Source organism: Neolamprologus brichardi, chromosome 2, assembly GCF_056152115.1.
Source record: "Neolamprologus brichardi isolate AB-2024 chromosome 2, ASM5615211v1, whole genome shotgun sequence".
Classification (NCBI taxonomy): Eukaryota; Metazoa; Chordata; class Actinopteri; order Cichliformes; family Cichlidae; genus Neolamprologus; species Neolamprologus brichardi.
In genome coordinates this window covers 31797085-31815315 of record NC_142105.1, presented here as the reverse complement: position 1 = coordinate 31815315, position 18231 = coordinate 31797085, and the positions used below count along the sequence as shown (strand labels likewise).

The window sequence follows — 18231 nt, the reverse complement described above, 5'->3', positions numbered from 1 at the left end:
CCGGAGAAAACAGATAAACTCTACCAGCTCCAGCCGACTGATTGTTTTCCTTGCTGTGAGGTGCCAGTGTTTACTACTCAATGGTAAAAAAAAAAAAAAAAAACATGTGAAAATTGCCTCAAGGCAAAGGTCTGGCAGAGGGTCAACTAAATCAGGCAACCCACTGAGCTTGAAACCCTGCATTTCTTTATATGGAGTTTCTCTATTTTCATTGTTTGGTTTTGTTTTTGTATTTTTATATAGGAAGGATGAAGCAAAATAAAACCTGCTTTTACTTATGCCGCTTACAAAATCGATCATGCGCAGTATTAGCACTGTTTTCCATCTCCAGTATTAAGAAGGCTCAGTGATTTCTTATGGTTTAATGTTCTAATTCATAAAGTGATTATTTGTTGTGAGGGGTCTGTTTTTGCCATTAATGCTGTTACGGTTTCATGGCTTCGTTTTTTATTCAGTTAAAAGTGGCACAGGTGTTGTTATCCAGGCTTTTTCTCAGTGGCAAAAGCAGATGTCCTTGTAGATTTAGTTGCGTAATATGTGGATGTCTGTGTGTATCTTATATCTCTGTAGTTCGAGATATTTGACATTTTCAGATCTGATTAACCTTTCTCTCTTTTTGCTGTTGTCTTTACATTTCATTAACATTTAACAGTTTCACAGTTGAGGAGAGGAATACTGCGGTAATAGCTCGGTATCGTTTTAAACGTTGTATTGTCAGGGTTTATTTGTGCACACGTGGATGCATGTATCGAACATTTTATTTATTCCACGCTGTGTTTATTCTGTCTAGCTGGTCCTGCTGTAACTACATGGATATCCGTGACACTGTTTAATCGTATTAATATCCCCACGTTATTGCATTTCTTTATTAGCAAACAAAGATAGTTAATTTCTTGAGATTCAGAGTCTGATGTAGCCGTTGTGCTGGATTCTGGCTGTCTTATTGGAAAATGAAAACTGTCTCTCACATTGTCTCCAGCAGTTGTTGGTGCACTTATTTCATGTAGCTTTCATTTTGACACCCTCCAGGATGCTGCGCAGAAATTTAGCATATTGAGTCTATTAAACCAATGAAATATTCTGTCACTCAAGCGAATATAAACAAACACGCCTTCCTACACAAACACATAGTGGCTACAGTGCAGCCATCAATGCTGTAGATGTACTACAGGCACAGAAATAGTCTGAAGGAATATTCTGCTTCCTCATATAAAACTATAATGTGAATTATGAATGCCACTTACTTCTTTGAAAATAGTTCAGCTCATTCCCTTTCTGCCTGCTGCTTGCTTCCAGCTTGGAATTAAACTTTCATATCTGTTTTGAACTGTTAGGGAGTGCGCTCTTTCTTCTGCCAACCTCTGCACTGAACCCTCGCTAGATTTATTGGAAATGTGACACACCTCTAAGGCAACCTGTTTGCTGACAAAATTTCTCAAAATGTGTTCCTGTTATTTTTTTTTTCTTTTTCGGTAAAGCTGCTTCTATGTCTCTCTGAACTGAAACGGGTAAAGCAAACTAATGTGGTGTTTATTGCTAGTCACTATATGAGGCTCAGAATTAGAGAAAATACTACAGTTAATGTTATCACTCCTATCTAACCTGAGGCCATGATAGAGTTCCTTTGCAGGGTCGTTTTGTGGCAGAGTCGAAAATGAAATCTCTTGGAAGAGAGGGGATACTTATTGGCATTCCGTGTGCAACGCCTTGCTCCCTGTTTCTTGCCAGTGGCCAGCACCCAGTGTCTCAGTAGTCCTATATTCCAGACCCGAGTGTGCTCTCTGCCGATAATAAACAACCGAACAACCACGCTGGAGTCATAGAGGTTTACCGACTTACAATCCGACCACCTTGCTCTGTCTATCTCGCTCAGCGGTTGGGTGCAACCTTTGCTTTATGTTCCGCGTTGACATGTTTTAAAACCCCTGCTGTTTCTGCTTTGCTCCCAGGTCTGAATGTCATTGGGCTTGTTTAAAAAAAAAAAAAAGAGAGAGGGGGGTGGGATTGGTTAGACTGAGGGAGGGACGGGATCTTTGGCATTTGGCCCAATGTCAATAAAGGATTAAACTCCAAAAGACATCTGTTAAATGATGTGTCTTTTTTCAGCTTCTTATCAAATCTCCTTCTGTCCACTGGGGAGCAGTTTCTGACTCGGTCTCATGTATTGTAGGTTTCACCCGTGTGAGGAGATTGCTGCTGCTGCTGCTGCTGCTGCTGCTTCTGTCCTTCCTCCACAGCCAGGCCTCCCCCCCTCCTCCCCCTTCGCCAGAGCAGGGCAGCCACGGAAGGCTTGGCTCGATTTCAGGGAGGCTCAGATCCTGCAGCCACGTCAATCACGTCTTCACCACTGGGTAACTATCAAGCATGCTATAAAACTACTGCTGCCTTTGAATTTTTCTGGCATGAGAAGCACAGACATTTGAGATTATGTAGTCTTGTTATTTGGAATTGTTTTTTTATGCTTGTTTGTTACTTCTGGAGTCGGTCATGTGTGCATTTCTCATGTAAAGAGGCATTTTCTCCATCCAAGCGTGCAATAAACACACACACTCGCTCTCAACCGCACAAACAGATGCCAGAGGGTACAGGAGATAGCTTTAGGCGGTTGATAATTTATTTATTTGTTTTTTTAATTTAATCCTATTGACTAGTTTGATGTGGTGCCATGGTGATGCACTGTCACAGCAAGAAGGTTCTGGGGTTTAAGCCTGATGGTTAACTGGGCCTTTTTGTGTGCACTTTCCATCTTCTTCTTGTGTTTTTTCAGCCTACTCTGGCTTCTTCCTACAGTACAGAGGTGCATAGTAGGTAGGTTAACTGGTAATTCTGAATTGGCCGTAAATGTGAGCGTGAGCCTACAGGTTAGGCTGTGTCCTTGTGTTACAGCAGCTCTGGGATGGACTGGCACTTTGTTTAGGGGTTACATTGCCTCTTGCCCAACGGCAGCTGGCACAGGCTTTAGGTCCTTGCAGCAGGGTTATTAACCATACAGCACACTGAATAGCTTTCCAAAGTGTAACAATTGTAAAGAAGAAGGGAGAAGCCTTTGAATATTTCACTGTATTTTGCAAAAGGTAGCACTATTTTGCCAGTTGTCAAGAGCGGTTGTCTGAATTGTTGATTTCATGTAGGCCAGAGGTCTGAATCATTGCCAATTTAACAACCTTCTGTCCAGCCAGTACCTCATAGGTTTAAAACAGAAATTCTTCTATAGATACTGAAGTTGTTGCTGCAGGGCAGTGATTTAACTGAAAAATGAAATAGGCACTAAACAACCTTGCTTTACTACAGGAATATAACAAGAATGCAACTAGTTGGCAACCATTTGTGTCGCGTCCCCTGTTTCTGTCGTATTTCAATCTCGTGTGACTAAATAATTAGTAAAATTGCTCATGGCCTGCCACGCCACACCAAAGTTAGATTACTAAACCAAGAGCTTTGTGCAACCATTCATTTGATAGATGACAGCAGTATTTGTCCGTGATTATAGAAAACTGAAACTTACGAATGTTTTATAAGATAAGATAAGATAAGATAAAACTTTATTGATCCCTCGGGTGGGTTCTTCTGGGAAATTTGGTTTCCAAAAGCACAGCACTGACAGAAGTGAGCAGAATATTATATATATACACACACACACATATATGTCTCTAAATACAGAGACATATATAAATAAAATATACGAAAGGGATAAAATAGGAATAAAAATAAAAATACAAGTGAATTGCACATTTAAAGTATTGAGGTCTATTATAGGTTATTATGCAGTGGTGGCCATAGACTATGGCCAACTATGCTTCCAGCTGCAGCACCTAGAAAACCCTGATAAACTCACTGTAAACTAGCTGCTAAAACAATGAAAAGCTGAGCAGTATTCAGTGAAAAAGACTGAGACCAGAAACCAGTCTAGAATCGGAAGACTGGTTTTCTAGATGTGTCACAGATCTAGATGTGTCACACACAAAAAAAAGTTAGGATTCATATTTATGTCACAGTTATACTTTTGTAATTTTAGGCTAGTGTCCACTGAATTCTGAGGTCTGCTGGTGACCTCACTACCCTGTCTCAGTTGACACGTTGAACTAGTTCTGCACAATACGTCTCTAAACTTCCATTTTTGCCCATTATTTTAACTTTCTAAATTCAGATTTGTACATATTCTACTGAATTCTTCAGGTAAATAGTGGGGGGAAAAAAAGACAAATGAATGCACATTTCCAATGTGTGCTGTTATGCAAATGTTGGGTACATCAAGACGAACAGCTGGCTGAGCTAATTCTCCAGGTGGGTGCCGTTAAACCATTATACACAAATTAAATGCAGTTAAAAAAGAAGATGAATGGACATGGAGTTTGTTAATAGTTTAATGCATCTGTTCTCATCTCCTTTTTTGTTTCCATTTCCCCCTTTTTCATCACAGTTTTATAAATTTTGTTGCCTTCTCCTCAACTCCAGAAAACCTATAAATTACCTGAGTGAAATTATGTCCCTGTAGGTTTAGCACATAAATTGGACTCACACTAGAAACATGTAATCTATGCATCCTTTTATTTTCCTCCTTGCTTTCCACGAAGCTCTACTATATGCATTTGATAACCGTGTCCACCTACGCTCAGTTATTGAAGGCCCATCGTTCCAGACTTAAATAAATGGGTCTTAGGTTTCTGCCGTGCAGTCAGCCTCTAGAGCCAGTTCAATCACTGTCTAACCAGGAGTTACATCCTTTCCCTGCCCTTATCTCTAACTCCAAATTACGGAGTTTCAGCCCAGTTGTCACATCAGAGAGTCACAGGAGGAAGCCAGGGAACAAGGGGCCAGCTTAGACAAGGTTATAAAAGACAGAAAAAAGGCAGAAGGTGGTTTGTAAATACACAATGAGGATTATGCGGACGTAGCGCCAGCCCACTGCCCTGCCTTGGCAGGGAAATAGTTCACTCAGTCATCCAACTGGTGTGCCATGAGGGAATATCGCCTTGCTTTGGCTGCTGCACATAAGAGACGGGTTTTAGAGTTACAGCCTGCTATCTTGCTAAAAGACATTTGAGAAAGGGTTTACTGCTATACTTTGTCAGCGATGGAAATTTTGCTCGCTTTTTCTCCCCCCCTCTCTTATCTGCGGGCTGCTGCATTATAGTCTGAGTCCATGATTGGCATTCTGCGAGTGTGGTCCGCTACTTTGATTAAAAAAAGAAGTAAAATAAAAATATGTCAGCTATACATATAAGCTTCTGTCCCAACGTGTCAGCTACTGAAATTACCCTGTCTCCACGTTTCTGCTCTCTTGTGTCACATTGTGCATAAAAATGAGCTAACGGGGGAGCACCCAGACTGCTCTATCCCAAACAACAAACACCTGAAATTCCAATATTTTCCCACCTACTACCACATTACTTGTTGTATAATTTTCTCTTTCATATCAAGATAATAAACCAAAAGCATAGAATTCTTCCTCTTTAATGGGCTAAAGAGGTCACATTAGTGCTTTAAGGGTTTTAAAATAACAGCGTAACCACAGATAAACACTCGAAGCAGCACTACAGAGCTCAGTGTGAACATCACATACTGTTGCTGTGGCTCCCTGCTAATCTATGTTCAAGGCAGCTTAGCCTATTTGCCACCATGAATGTCCCAGAGTGTGTCACAGTCTCAAAGACCCACCACACTGGCTTCTGGGAGCATCGCGTTCCCTTTTCCTTTTTTTCCCACCTTTTCACTCTCCATCACTCTTTAATTCCACTCTTCTTCTCCCCTGTCACAGTTTGATCTTCTTATCTTTGCTTTGATTCAAATCTTCTGCGGCCCTCTTTCATTTTCTTGTTCTCAGCCCTTTCTTAAGGTCCTGCATGTTGTGATGAGCCTGAGGCTGCCGGGCGTCTGTGGTGTCCTCCAGAGGCATGGCTCCTGAGCAGAGGAGCAGGTCTGAGGATGAGTGAATGTGGCACTCCGCTATCATCCTCTCCCTTTTCTCACTAGTCTCCCCTTTGCTGTCACATCTCCCACTCCTCCTCTTCACTCCTTTATTTCCCATTTCACTTAGCATGTACTATCTCTCCCTGACTCTCTTTGCCTGTCGCCTCTGAGAATGATGCGCATGAGGGTGGCGGAGAAACAGATATAGCTTCCCGACAGAATCGTCTTTACTTGTTCTTCTGGTGCGTGTATGTGCTTGTAAGTTGTACTGAATTGTAAATGGGTAAATGGGTGGTTGTTCATCTTAATGCTGGTATGGGAATATGTGGGAGGGAAGGGTATGCTGTTTATGTTTACTGCATCTCAGCATTCCCATTCCAGGAACAAAGAATTGCTGTGTGTGAACTGGGTGGAAGGGTGGGTAGGTGGTGAGGTGTGGGCCATTGTCTGTGAAGAAGATGCTTTACACACACGCACCTTATGGTGGCCCAGAGTGCACACCACAACAAGTTTGGCAAAACAGAATAACAAGATGTAAGAAACCACAGCAAAAATGATCAGAATGAAAATGCATTTAACAAAACACATCATCAACACGCAGCAAAACCTGAAAATGCAAAAATCACAGAGAGAGAACAAAACAGTAAAACAGAAAGTACAACAAAGATCACCCACTTCATTTAGAGAATAGTAGAAATGTACCATTTAAATTAAAAGGGAAACTGTTAATTAAACTAATTAAACACATAGCACCATATGAATATGCCAAATCTATAGACAAGGGACCAGATTAGCTGCACCCAGACCTTTCAGGTTTCTGTTTGTACTCTGCTTATAATCTGAGTTTTATTGACCACTAATATTTGAGCAGGTTTAGGTTGGGTAGAGGTAAACAGTGTAGGTTTAAAAAGTTGACAATCTGAAAATCGTCAGCTGTCAGTGATTTAAGATAAGATAAGATAACCTTTATTAGTCCCACACGTGGGAAATTTGTTTTGTCACAGCAGGAAGTGGACAGTGCAAAAGTTATGAAGCAAAAATTAGAATACAATAAGAATAAATACTGTACACAACTGTACAGAATAGAATAAAATAAAATACTATATACAGTAGAATAAAATAGAATAAAATATACAATAAGATAAAAATAGAATACAAATGCTATATACAACTGAGTAAAAATACAACGATGCCAGAAAAGATTATTGCACATTAGTGGATGTGTGTGTTTGATCAGTTGGAGTCTTTGTTGTGGAGTCTGACAGCAGTGGGGAGGAAAGACCTGCGAAATCTCTCCGTCCCACACCGTGGGTGCCGCAGTCTCCCACTGAAGGAGCTGCTCAGTGCTGTCAGAGTCTCCTGCATGGGGTGGGAGATGTTGTCCAACAGGGATGACAGCTTAGCCGCCGTTCTCCTGTCACTCACCACCTCCACTGGGTCCAGAGGGCATCCTAGAACAGAGCTGGCCTGTTCAGTCTCTTCCTGCCCCCAGCAGAGATGCTGCCGCCCCAGCAGACCACACCGTAAAAGATAGCAGAGGCCACCACAGAGTCACAGAAGGTCTTCAGGACTCCAAACGACCTGAGTCTCCGCAGCAGGTACAGCCTGCTCTGCCCTTTCCTGTAGAGGGCGTCTGAGTTATGAGTCCAGTCCAGTCTGTTGTTCAGATGAACACCAAGGTACCTGTAGCTGTCCACAGCCTCAATGTCCATACCTTGGATGTTCAGTGGTTGCAGTGGAGAATGCTTGTGCCTGTGCCTTAGCTGTTTTGTGCATTAGTAAACAATAATCAGTGGCTGGAACAAGATCCAGATATTTGCTGGCTACTCTGAAAGCCCCTAAAACATGGACTTTTGCCACAAGGGGCTAAATCAGCAGATTAACATACAAACATACGTTCTAATTTGTTAATATTCTCTCACCAGTCAGTTAGCTACAACTTGCTACTATTGGGTTGGGGCCTCAGTTATAAGAGCAATTGGTGGAGAATCCCACATTTTAAGCCCTATGGGAGTGTCCCCAAGAGGGTCACGGACCCCCTACTGATCCTCTACCTCATACGAGCCAAAGTGTGGCCCAGGATGTGAGTGGGCGTTAAAGCATCTGGGAAGGGGTCTCAAAACTGGATTAAAGATGGCAGACAGTTGGTGTCGTTAGTGTCCCGGGCATCCTGGGCCATTTGACCTCAGTAAATCACATGATAGGGTGGGGCTAGGTTTCACAAGGGGCTCATGCAAAACCTTGGCTGATTGTGACCCACAACCGTTTTCACGCCTTGGCCCGTGTGATTAGATAGAGGATCAATAGGGGGTCCGTGACCCTCTTGGGGAAAAACTGCAGACAGATGACTGAAAAACTCGGTGTCATGTTCCCCGTGTCTGCCCGGCTGACTCAGGTTGGCTACATATGTTTCTTGTTTACATCTACCTCTCTCACGCTTGCCATGTCTTGCCGTGGCAGAGCTCATCGCGGGCTCCGTTTCCCTCGGAGCCCTGGGTGTGCAAGGTTGCTGGTGTGCTGTGTTTTGTGAAGTCCCTCGTGTGTGAAGAGCTCCTTTTCCGGATTCCCCTGTGCCCTGGATTCCCCCCGCCCTCTCACTTGTATATATTCGCAGCTGGTGTTGTATAGCAATAAGTGGAAGTGTATTTTAGCTGCCTCGTCTGCGCTTGAGTCCATCCCACATCGTGACACAGAGAAGTCAACTCAGTCGCATCAACAACCGTGCCACCTTTCTACCCCTTTCTGATACTCAGTTTAAAATTCGGCAGGTCATCTTGACCTTCGTGTCTACATGTCTACATATGTTGGGTTTCTGTTATGAGTTGCTAATCAAATTAGATTAATGAGCACTGTACATAATAAAGTGGCCAGTGAGTGAATGTTCTGAATGTTGTGCTTTTACTCGTATTTTTGTCTTAGCCCTTTTTTTATTGCTTAGTTTAGCACTTTTAAGTTAAACTGCAATTAGATCTGAAAGTGTGTGTGTGTGTGTGTGTGTACAGTCTGCCTGGTGTGCACTCACACACTTACACAAGCTAGCAGACGTGCGCTTGTGTAAAATTAAATCCACGTCAGCAGGCAGCCATTCAGATAAGATTAACAGGACCCGACATTTTCTTCGTTGGAGACATATGCTTGCTCCAATTCCCTCAGAATATTTCCCCTTGCCTTCGTCTTCAGTCCAAATTGCATTTCATCTCAGTTCGAGGACATTTCTCCCCACTTACCCTGTCTGCCCACAGCAAGACCTGTTCTCACTGTTAATTTGATTTCTGATATTGTTATTACAGAGCAGCATGATTAGGAGTGCATGAGTTAGATAAAAGCCTTGTTTTATGCCATATTGAAGCCAATTAGCATTAGCGTACACTTTCACCTCAGCAGACAGATGACTGTAAATGCTGATTTTATGAATGCAGACTAGCTCGCTTGTAGGGACATTGTGTAAAGGAAAAGGCCGTTTGTTTGCCATTCCAGGTTCAATGTTTACGACCCCTCTTTTCAAAAAAAAAAATCTATTGTGCTAGAGGAAATTAAAAATTCATCTGCCTCCTGTGTGATGGATTTCCCTAAGAATCACAGGCTGCTGTGTCAATTAACTCTTAAACTACAATATTATGACTTGAGCCTTGAGTAAAGAATTGCACACAAGTATGAAATTAACGTCAGTTTGAGCAGGCATTATATATGTAATGCTGCACATAGTTGAAAGAAAGGATTTATAGAAAAGTGAGGAATAAGGGGCCGTGTTATGGGTTAGTGAGTAACACCTACATAGATGTGAACATCATTTATACATAAGCGCAGAGGCTGTCACATGGATGTCACTGAGGGCTATAGTGAGGAAATGTGATTATCATTTATGCATAAGCACCATTATTGTGTGGGAACAGTGCACTGCAGAAAGTAATAACATCTTAAAGCAGCCGAAGCAGGTAGAGCTGTTTCATCCGTCTTCTGTCAGGGCTGCTTTAAAGCAAACTGCCTCACTAGTTGGCTAGCATGTTTGTGTGGTATTGAGCTAAAGGTATAGCTTTAGTAGAAAGAGACAGTGTGTTGGAAAATAATGTTCTGGCTGAAGAGATTTAATGCACTTGTAGTTAAGCATTTTTCCCCACTATATTATATGGGGAAAACTAGTTTTTGTTCACTGCATTTAAATGCTCTTATTATAGCAGTTACTTTTTAAGATTTACATTTACACACAAAAAAAATTAATTAAGTCGAACCCCTTCAGAAAAAAGCTGTATTTTCTTGATGTTGAATGTGTCGTTGTCACAAAGGCCTTTTCATGCTTGTGGTTATTAGCTGTTGCATCAAAGAGGCTTTCTGTATAAAGTCATCAAATGGTTTTATTCACTTTCAACTGACTATGCCTTTTAGCAGCTGTTATAAAGATGTGATTAAACAAGGTGTGAGGTGATGTAAACAACAAGGAAGGGTTCAGATTGAAAAACAGATTTAAACATAGATTATGATGCTTCCTGTTGCCCTGTTTAAATGTTGGAAATTTTTAATGCTTAGAGAAACTCTAGGTGCCTAATCTTTAATTCAGTTAGGACCACAGTCGAAGGAAGATGAAAAAGAAGAAGTTATTTTATCTGCTAAAATTTATATTTTCCACTGTTTCACTGTTCTGTGGCCTCCATTGGCAAATGTAGAACACATATGATGATACATGGAGAGGTGGAGTATCCTCTACAGAACAGATCAGGCATCAAGTACAAATCAACTTACATTAAAGCAACTTACATTAAAGCAACTTACATTAAATCAACTTACAATATATCAACTTACATTAAAGCAACTTACATTAAATCAACTTACATTATATCAACTTACATTAAATCAACTTACATTAAAGCAACTTACATTAAAGCAACTTACATTAAAGCAACTTACATTAAAGCAACTTACATTAAATCAACTTACATTAAAGCAACTTACATTAAATCAACTTACATTAAATCAACTTACATTATATCAACTCACATTAAATCAACTCACATTATATCAACTTACATTAAAGCAACTCACATTATAGCAACTTACATTAAAGCAACTTACATTAAAGCAACTTACATTAAAGCAACTTACATTATATCAACTTACATTATATCAACTTACATTAAAGCAACTTAACTACTGTACCCTACACGTGGATGAGTTTATTGCAACTGGGGCTGCGCTTGACTCTGAACTGATGCTGTGGCCATTTCATATGGTTATTGATGAAGACATTATGACATTGTGACAAAGTACCCCGAGCCTTAACATGTTCTAGTTTTTCTTAAACTCATTTAAATTGTTTTAAGTATAATTTAATCTTAAATAACAAAAATCATTTGATTTGATTTTTAAAAAATCTCTGTGTTATTCTGGAGTGCAGATATGCTATATTTTAATATATCCTTTGGAACATTAGTTGAGGCTAGTGAACCTCATTAATCTTCTCAAGCCCCTTAGGTTTCTCTTTTGACTTTTTGAATGGACTTAGCCCTCAGCTGGGAACTACAGAGCTAAACATGACAATCCTATAAAGCATTTAAAACAACCTTTTACTTAACAGACAGAATCCTTGGCTTAGTTTAATGCTCGCCGATGTGGTAAATTTGCTTTTGTAAGACCTATCAATGCTGTCGTCACACTGACAGGAATGAATTATGGTATCCCATAATTTATCCATGTAGCAGATGGGGAAGCAACACATATTGAATCTTGGCTTTCATACAGGCACAACCATTGCTGTGTGAGCTGTGTGAGACAGAGTGGAGGTAACTGAGAAGTAGCTGAGTGTTGTGTGTTTGTGATGCTGTCACTCTGATGTGTTATAAGCCATTAGCAGCGCTACGAAACGGTAGCTCGGAGGAAGAAGTCGTTGATCTTTTGTGTCGGCATTTGTTGCTTGTGTGCACCTGTAAAATGTAGCTTCAACTTTGGTAGATGTCAGGTAATATGATTGCGAGTGGTGGTTCATACTTGCACGTGTTTGTGTGCAAACTGTGCAGCACAGCCTTCATTTAGGATTCTGCAGACATATTCACAACTTTCCTGCTAATCCCGGAGCACTGTAATTGTCAGGGTGAGGGACGTAAGGTCTTCATGTTGGCATCTATTGGTCCTAATACAGCACTGAATTGCCCTTCATTAGGAGGAAGTTAATCCCTGCTTATAGTGGTGGAGATGGACACTAAGAGCACGCCGCAGGAGTCGATACATTCATTACTTTACAGCCCCTCTGCTGTGGAAGGGCATTTCCATGAGCCGACGAGCACACATAATTTGTTTTTAACTCAAGTGTAATAGAGAAGTGACATATTTATAAGACGTGATGATTTTTGCTATATAGAGTCATATAGGATATATGTGTATTTTCTCTTTTCATTTACTAATAAATATTAATAAATGAGTCCAACATGCACTCAGGTTAAACAAACCTCAACATGATGTTCACAACCATCGGATGCATGTGGGTATTCTACAAACCTGAGAAAACATTAAAGATTTAGGTGTAGCAGACATACAGAGGTCACACAAATCAGTACAGGATTGCATATCTGTGTCCATTAAAGAGAGAACATGTATATTTTTAAATGATTTGTAAAATATATGTTACTGTTACTATTAAAAACATCACAATTTTGGCTTTTTTAAGCGTCATCAGCCTGACGACGAATAGGTTGGAATGCCTAATATCATTAGATTGGTTTGCAGTTTACAGATCACAGTTAAACAACACATAAAAGCTACTGTAGCTACACGTTACATCGTTATGAAGCCATCTGTCTAATTTTCTATACATTTTCATTCCTGTATAGTAATGCTGGCATCGCGCCACCTCAGCAGGAATAGAAGTGCATGCTGTTAAGAAATGTAGCAATTCATAACTTCACTCTCATTTTCACACTTTGCAAAGTGACCCGTTACATAGTCCGGCATATGACCAACTCTTTTCCTCAACACATAGTTGAGCTTTTCCAGTTCAACCATGTGTCAGAACACGAAGAAGCATCTCCAAAAGCTGAGGAGAATAAGACTGTCACCTCGTTGAACAGGAGGCAACGATGGACCAAAGTTCCCTTCATTATTATATCATCATATTCCACATATTCAAGTTTCATACCATATATACAGGATTTTAGCGCATACGTTCAAGGCTTTTAAGGACATCGTGATATTAAATACAGTTAAAATATCTGTAGTGGAGTGAGGATGATGAGTTCAGTGTCTCAGTTCAGCTCAGCCTGAGGAAAGCTTTGAAGTGTGGCAGTACACAGCAGATACTTGTGTGTTGCTTGCCAGGCTGGAGCAGGGTTTTAGCATTATCTTTCAGCATCCTCTTGGCTCTACACAATGCCCTCTCACCAGTATCACTAATGCTCAATAGATGGGTGCCAATGATGTTCAGGGCAGTTTTATTAATCTACAGCAGATCCTTTGATCTCGGGCAGTATGCTTCCCCTAACTTTGTTTGATGTTTTCAACTATGAACCTTCCTATTGTTCCTCTTTAGAAGTTCAAAAGAACTTGGCAGTTAGTTTCTCAAGTTTCCTTAGTACATAACAATAACTATAATGAACATATCAGTAATATTGTAATATTTTAAAGGTTTTTAATAGACGTTAGCCTTTGAGGCTTATGAGACAATTATATTAGCACCAGTTCTCTTTAATTTTCACCAGTGGAAAAGGAGCATTTTTTACATAAAAAAGACAGTTTTGTATTCTGTAGTTAATTTTTTTTTGTCTATTTTTTTGGTTTTTTTTTTTTAAAGTCTTAATCTGGTTTGTAAAGTAAACATCTCATCTCTCGCAAGAGCGTTATGAAATGCAACTAAAAATTGGCAGCACGGTGGTTAGCACTGTTGCCGCACAGCAAGAAGGTTCTGAGTTCAATTCCAACATCAGGCCGAGGTCTTTCTGTGTGGAGTTTGCATGTTCTCCCCGTGTTTGCGTGGGTTCCCTCCGGGTACTCTGGCTTCCTCCCACCGTCCAAAGACATGCAGCTTGTGGGGATAGGTTAATTGGATAATCCAAATTGTCACTAGGTGTGAATGTGAGTGTGAATGGTTGTCTGTCCCTGTGTGTTGGCCCTGCGACAGACTGGCGACCTGTCCAGGGTGTACCCCGCCTCTCGCCCTATGACAGCCCCCCGCGACCCTGAAAAGGATAAGCGGAAGCGAATGGATGAATGGATATTCATAAGTAAATAAATATAGCGCTTTCACATCATTTAAGGGCTTCATTTGATTATATATATACATGTTAAAGTGCTTGTCTAATTCCCACACACAGTGACTGGCAAAAATGGGAAAAGATGATCAGCAATGTCTGAACGTATGTGTACATCCTGCAGGAATCGGAAAGACTCTAGTTTCTGCTAAAGCTGAGTATCAGGTGGAGGACAGAGACACATGTTTCATCACTAATTAATTTGCATGAGATTTTCTCCTCTAACTGACAGAATATTTTTACTCTCGTTCAGTTCCAGCACTCTCACCATTCATTAACTCCACATTTGAATTCCACTTGTACACAAATTTTTTCCACTGCATTTCACCTACAGTCACACACAAGGTAGCTCTAAAATTCAGCTGAGAGTACCAAGCCAAAGGAAGTGTCCCTATCCAGATTATCAAGCATAAGGGTAGCTTAATGCCATCTTACTGAAAGTGCACTTAAAGATTGCCATAAAAGAATAATTACAGAAGATATAGTTGTTTGTTTTTTTCACACTTCACTGAGCAGCCTTGGATTTGCCACCCTGTAAGGTAATGCGTCAAGGATCTGAGTGGCATCACACTGCGGACAAATGGCTCAGATGTGGCAGATCTTACTCACATCATCAAAAAGGCAGAGTCGTAAATAACACCACATTTGGCGGATGACGGCTCAGCTTGACTCCCTCTAATGTCTGACTGAGCGGTGGATGCGGGGCGCCGGGGCGGCAGTGAAAGATCACATGTATCTATCAAATGCAGTAAAATTAGGTAAATAGCTTTGCAGGCCACTTTTCACTTTGCCGGTGGAACGGTGTGCCACTAGAATTTTTACTCGTCCCCGTGAAGGATGACAGGAAGCATCTGAGCAGCAGAGTGGAAAAACGTCCTGGCTCACAGGCTCACGCCATTTTAAGAAGTTCTGTGTTGGTGCGTGCGATGGCAGCAGGAGTTATGTGGCTCTGTGAAATAGAACAAACAAGTTAATAAAATTCCCCTGGCTATCTTTTATACAGCAGTGTGCTGAAGTTGGCATGAGCTGATATGTGTGGCGTTGGCTGTTGTTGGTCTAAAGGTGCGTCTCAGATTGTTTTCTGTTTAGAATAAGCTAAACTGGAGGTAGGTCAATCACTCCCAGCTCTGGACCTGATTCCACTGCTGAACTGAGGTGGACCATGGGTTGTTGTGTCACGGTGGGGTCAGGTGAGCAGACGGCGTGGGTGCCTGTGATCGAGAGCTCTGTCACAGCACCTGCAGTCACAGCCTCTGACAAACCTCCCGGGGCATGAATAATGTACGCAGTTGGCCTGAGTGATGGTTTGTGTAATAATGGCAGGCAGAATGGCGTGACCAGAAACCCCAGTAATGGCCAATGTCTTAACCAGCCTGCCAGCCAACATACACACACTTACCTACCACGGGGGAGATGTATTTAATTTACAGTCTGCTGTTGGAGCGTCTCCTGAGTGCTGCTTCTTTTTTTTTTAGAATGAAACTGTTTTGCTTTCCTTTAAAATTTTAATTTTTTATGTAGGTTTCAAAACATAACCACATTGCTCAGGTGAATTGGATCTTACACACTTATTACATTTAATGAAGTGAAGCCCAAAAACAGACTTCTGGGACATGGCAGATTTAGGAAAGGCTTGCTTTACTCAAATGCCATTCAGCACATGTAAATGCATCTTTTGGGAGCAATGTAGCTCGTGCAGTATTCTCAAAAGAACGGGGTTTCATACAAGTCTTACGGCATCTAACGTGGTTATAGCTGTGCAGCTGCACAGGAGGTAAAAGCCTGCACTCACAGTAGGGACAAGAAACAGTGAAGACAAGGATCAGAGTCTGTCCTTAAAGCCATCTTTCATAATGAACAGTGTTGTGTTTTAAAACAAATGAGCCTTTATTCTAGTAATATGTCTTCTCCTTTTACAAAGCAGACATTTTGGCTCGTCACTAAGGCAAAGGTGTTACAAAAAACGCCTCTCATTGTCCCAGATGTCCATGACAGTGTGACAATGTTGAACATTCGCTGCAGCAATTAAATTAAACTCAGTTCAGTTCAATTAAATCCTATTTGTATTCTGTTAATTCACTACAATACTCGCTGTACGGCGCTTTATAGTGTAAGGTGAAATCTTTACTATGTAGAGAGAAATTCAGCGATTCCATTTGAGCGGCAACAATGTGACAGTTGAGAGAGCGAGAGAGAAAAATCCTTTTCACAGGAAGATATCAGGGTCAGGCAGAGAGGCCCTCTGCCTTTTACTGATGAGGGGGGAAATGAAGATGGAGCAGAAGGTCGTAGAGGGATAACAAACAAGAATGAAGCCATTATTCAGATCATTATTTACACTGAAACTGAGTACATGGACCTTTTTCACATCAGACATTTTAACTTGGTAAATTAGGAAGAGCACAGGTTTAATTAAGAAAAATGAAGGCTTCTATTTTAGTACTGCAGCTTAGGGATTTTATCCTATTCACCCTTTAAAGTCTAAACCATTAAATAATTGCCAGGAAATTCTAATCTTTTGAAAATAGAGCCATTACTGTGAACTTTCTGATGAAATTACATTTTAATTTTCATTTATTAGTTTTCATTTGTATCATATTTGCTATATCTGGCTTTTATTTGTAATTTATTTTTTAAAAATGTACTGTTTGTTATTTGTGTTTTGGGAACACTGATGATATAGCACTCTAAAAAACTCTATAGATCAAATATGTTTTAAAGGGTTAAAAAAAGCGAATTTATATTCCAAGTTGTGTTTGCGTACACTCATCATGGGCATGAATGTCATGATAATTTGGGGCTTTTAATGATTTCTTTGAAGTGTTCCTTTTCCACAATAAAATGATTGTACAATGACTAGCCTATTAACTTCTCGCTGATCATGATCGACTACAACTGGTAGTTTTTCTTTCCCAACATGAAAACGATTTGTTTGACAGCACTCACTCTATGGACCACAACTCAGAACAATTGGAAAATCCAAATATTTCAGCAAAGACATAAAAAGGAGACGAGTTTAGTTCAGGAGACAGAAACCTGATCTACTTTTTTTGCTTAGTTTTGTTGCAGTAGAGACTGCTGGGGACTTCCTGTGATGTACTAAGCATTTCTTTTTCACTCACCTCTTTTTACTCTCTATGTTTATAAACCATTTTCCATATAATTGTTAGATATTAATAAACTCTGGTTCTCTTCCACAGTCGAAGTCTGTCGAAGTCTCATTTTACTTTTCATTTTCTTTGCTTCCTTTCACCACCAATCACCGCAGCAGATGGCGGCCCACCCCAATCCTGGTTCTGATGGAGGTTTCTTCCTGTTGAAAGAGAGTTTTTCCTTCCTACTGTTGCCAAGTGCTTGCTCACGGGGGTCCTATGATTGATTTTCTGATTTACATTATAAAGCTGCGTGAGGTGACTGCTGTTGTGCTTTGACGCTAAATAAATACAAATTTAAAAATTGAAATCGAATGCTTAAAAGCCATGTAGGAAATCAACCAATTTAAATGAACTCTATCAATCCGGTCGTTAAGTGATGACGTGAGGAATCCTACTTCCGGGCCTAAAGTAGTCTGCGTTTAATATGGCTTTTGTGTTGTTAACATGTTTAATGTTATGTACTTTCTTCTATTTAATCTCAAAAAGCTCCTAAAACAGTCTGTGATCACTGTTGACCTCCCTCGGCTTTTATTACCGCTAATCATTTATTTAAGCTCGGTTTTTAAAACCTTAGGATGTAGCTAACCTCGTATTGTGGATGGATTATCTCAGTTGTTCTCCTGGCTGAAGTTTGGTCCTTTTACAGCATCCTGCCATGCGATTACATTTGTTCCTGACCACCGAGAACACTCACGTTAACTTTTATCGAGTGGAAAAAAAGTTAGCTTGTTTATATTATGCTAACATAGCTGTGTCGCTAGCGGTCACGTAGCACATCATTAGCTACAGCTTGCCAAACTTCAGCAACCCTACAAACGTCACTGCTGTTTACTTTTCTGTCTTCATTTATGTTGGAAGTGATAACAGAGCTGTACGTTTTAATTTGTTTCCAAAACCCCGCAGTCAGGACATGCTATATTGTATTTAGATAGAAG

At 40.6% G+C, this 18231-nt stretch overlaps 1 protein-coding gene across 6 annotated transcripts in view; it reads left to right on the top strand.

Moving 5' to 3' along the window:
* drp2 (dystrophin related protein 2) overlaps positions 1 to 18231 on the top strand; it is a 206131-nt gene that overhangs the window by 65074 nt on the left and 122826 nt on the right. For 5 of the 6 annotated variants that reach the window (XM_087851288.1, XM_087851282.1, XM_087851258.1 and 2 more), the window contains exon 2: positions 2171 to 2351. The gene's annotated coding sequence lies outside the window, so the exon portion shown is untranslated. Of the gene's footprint in view, positions 1 to 2170; positions 2352 to 5883; positions 5918 to 18231 lie in introns of those variants that run through there. The other variant, XM_087851276.1, reaches the window with a different exon arrangement.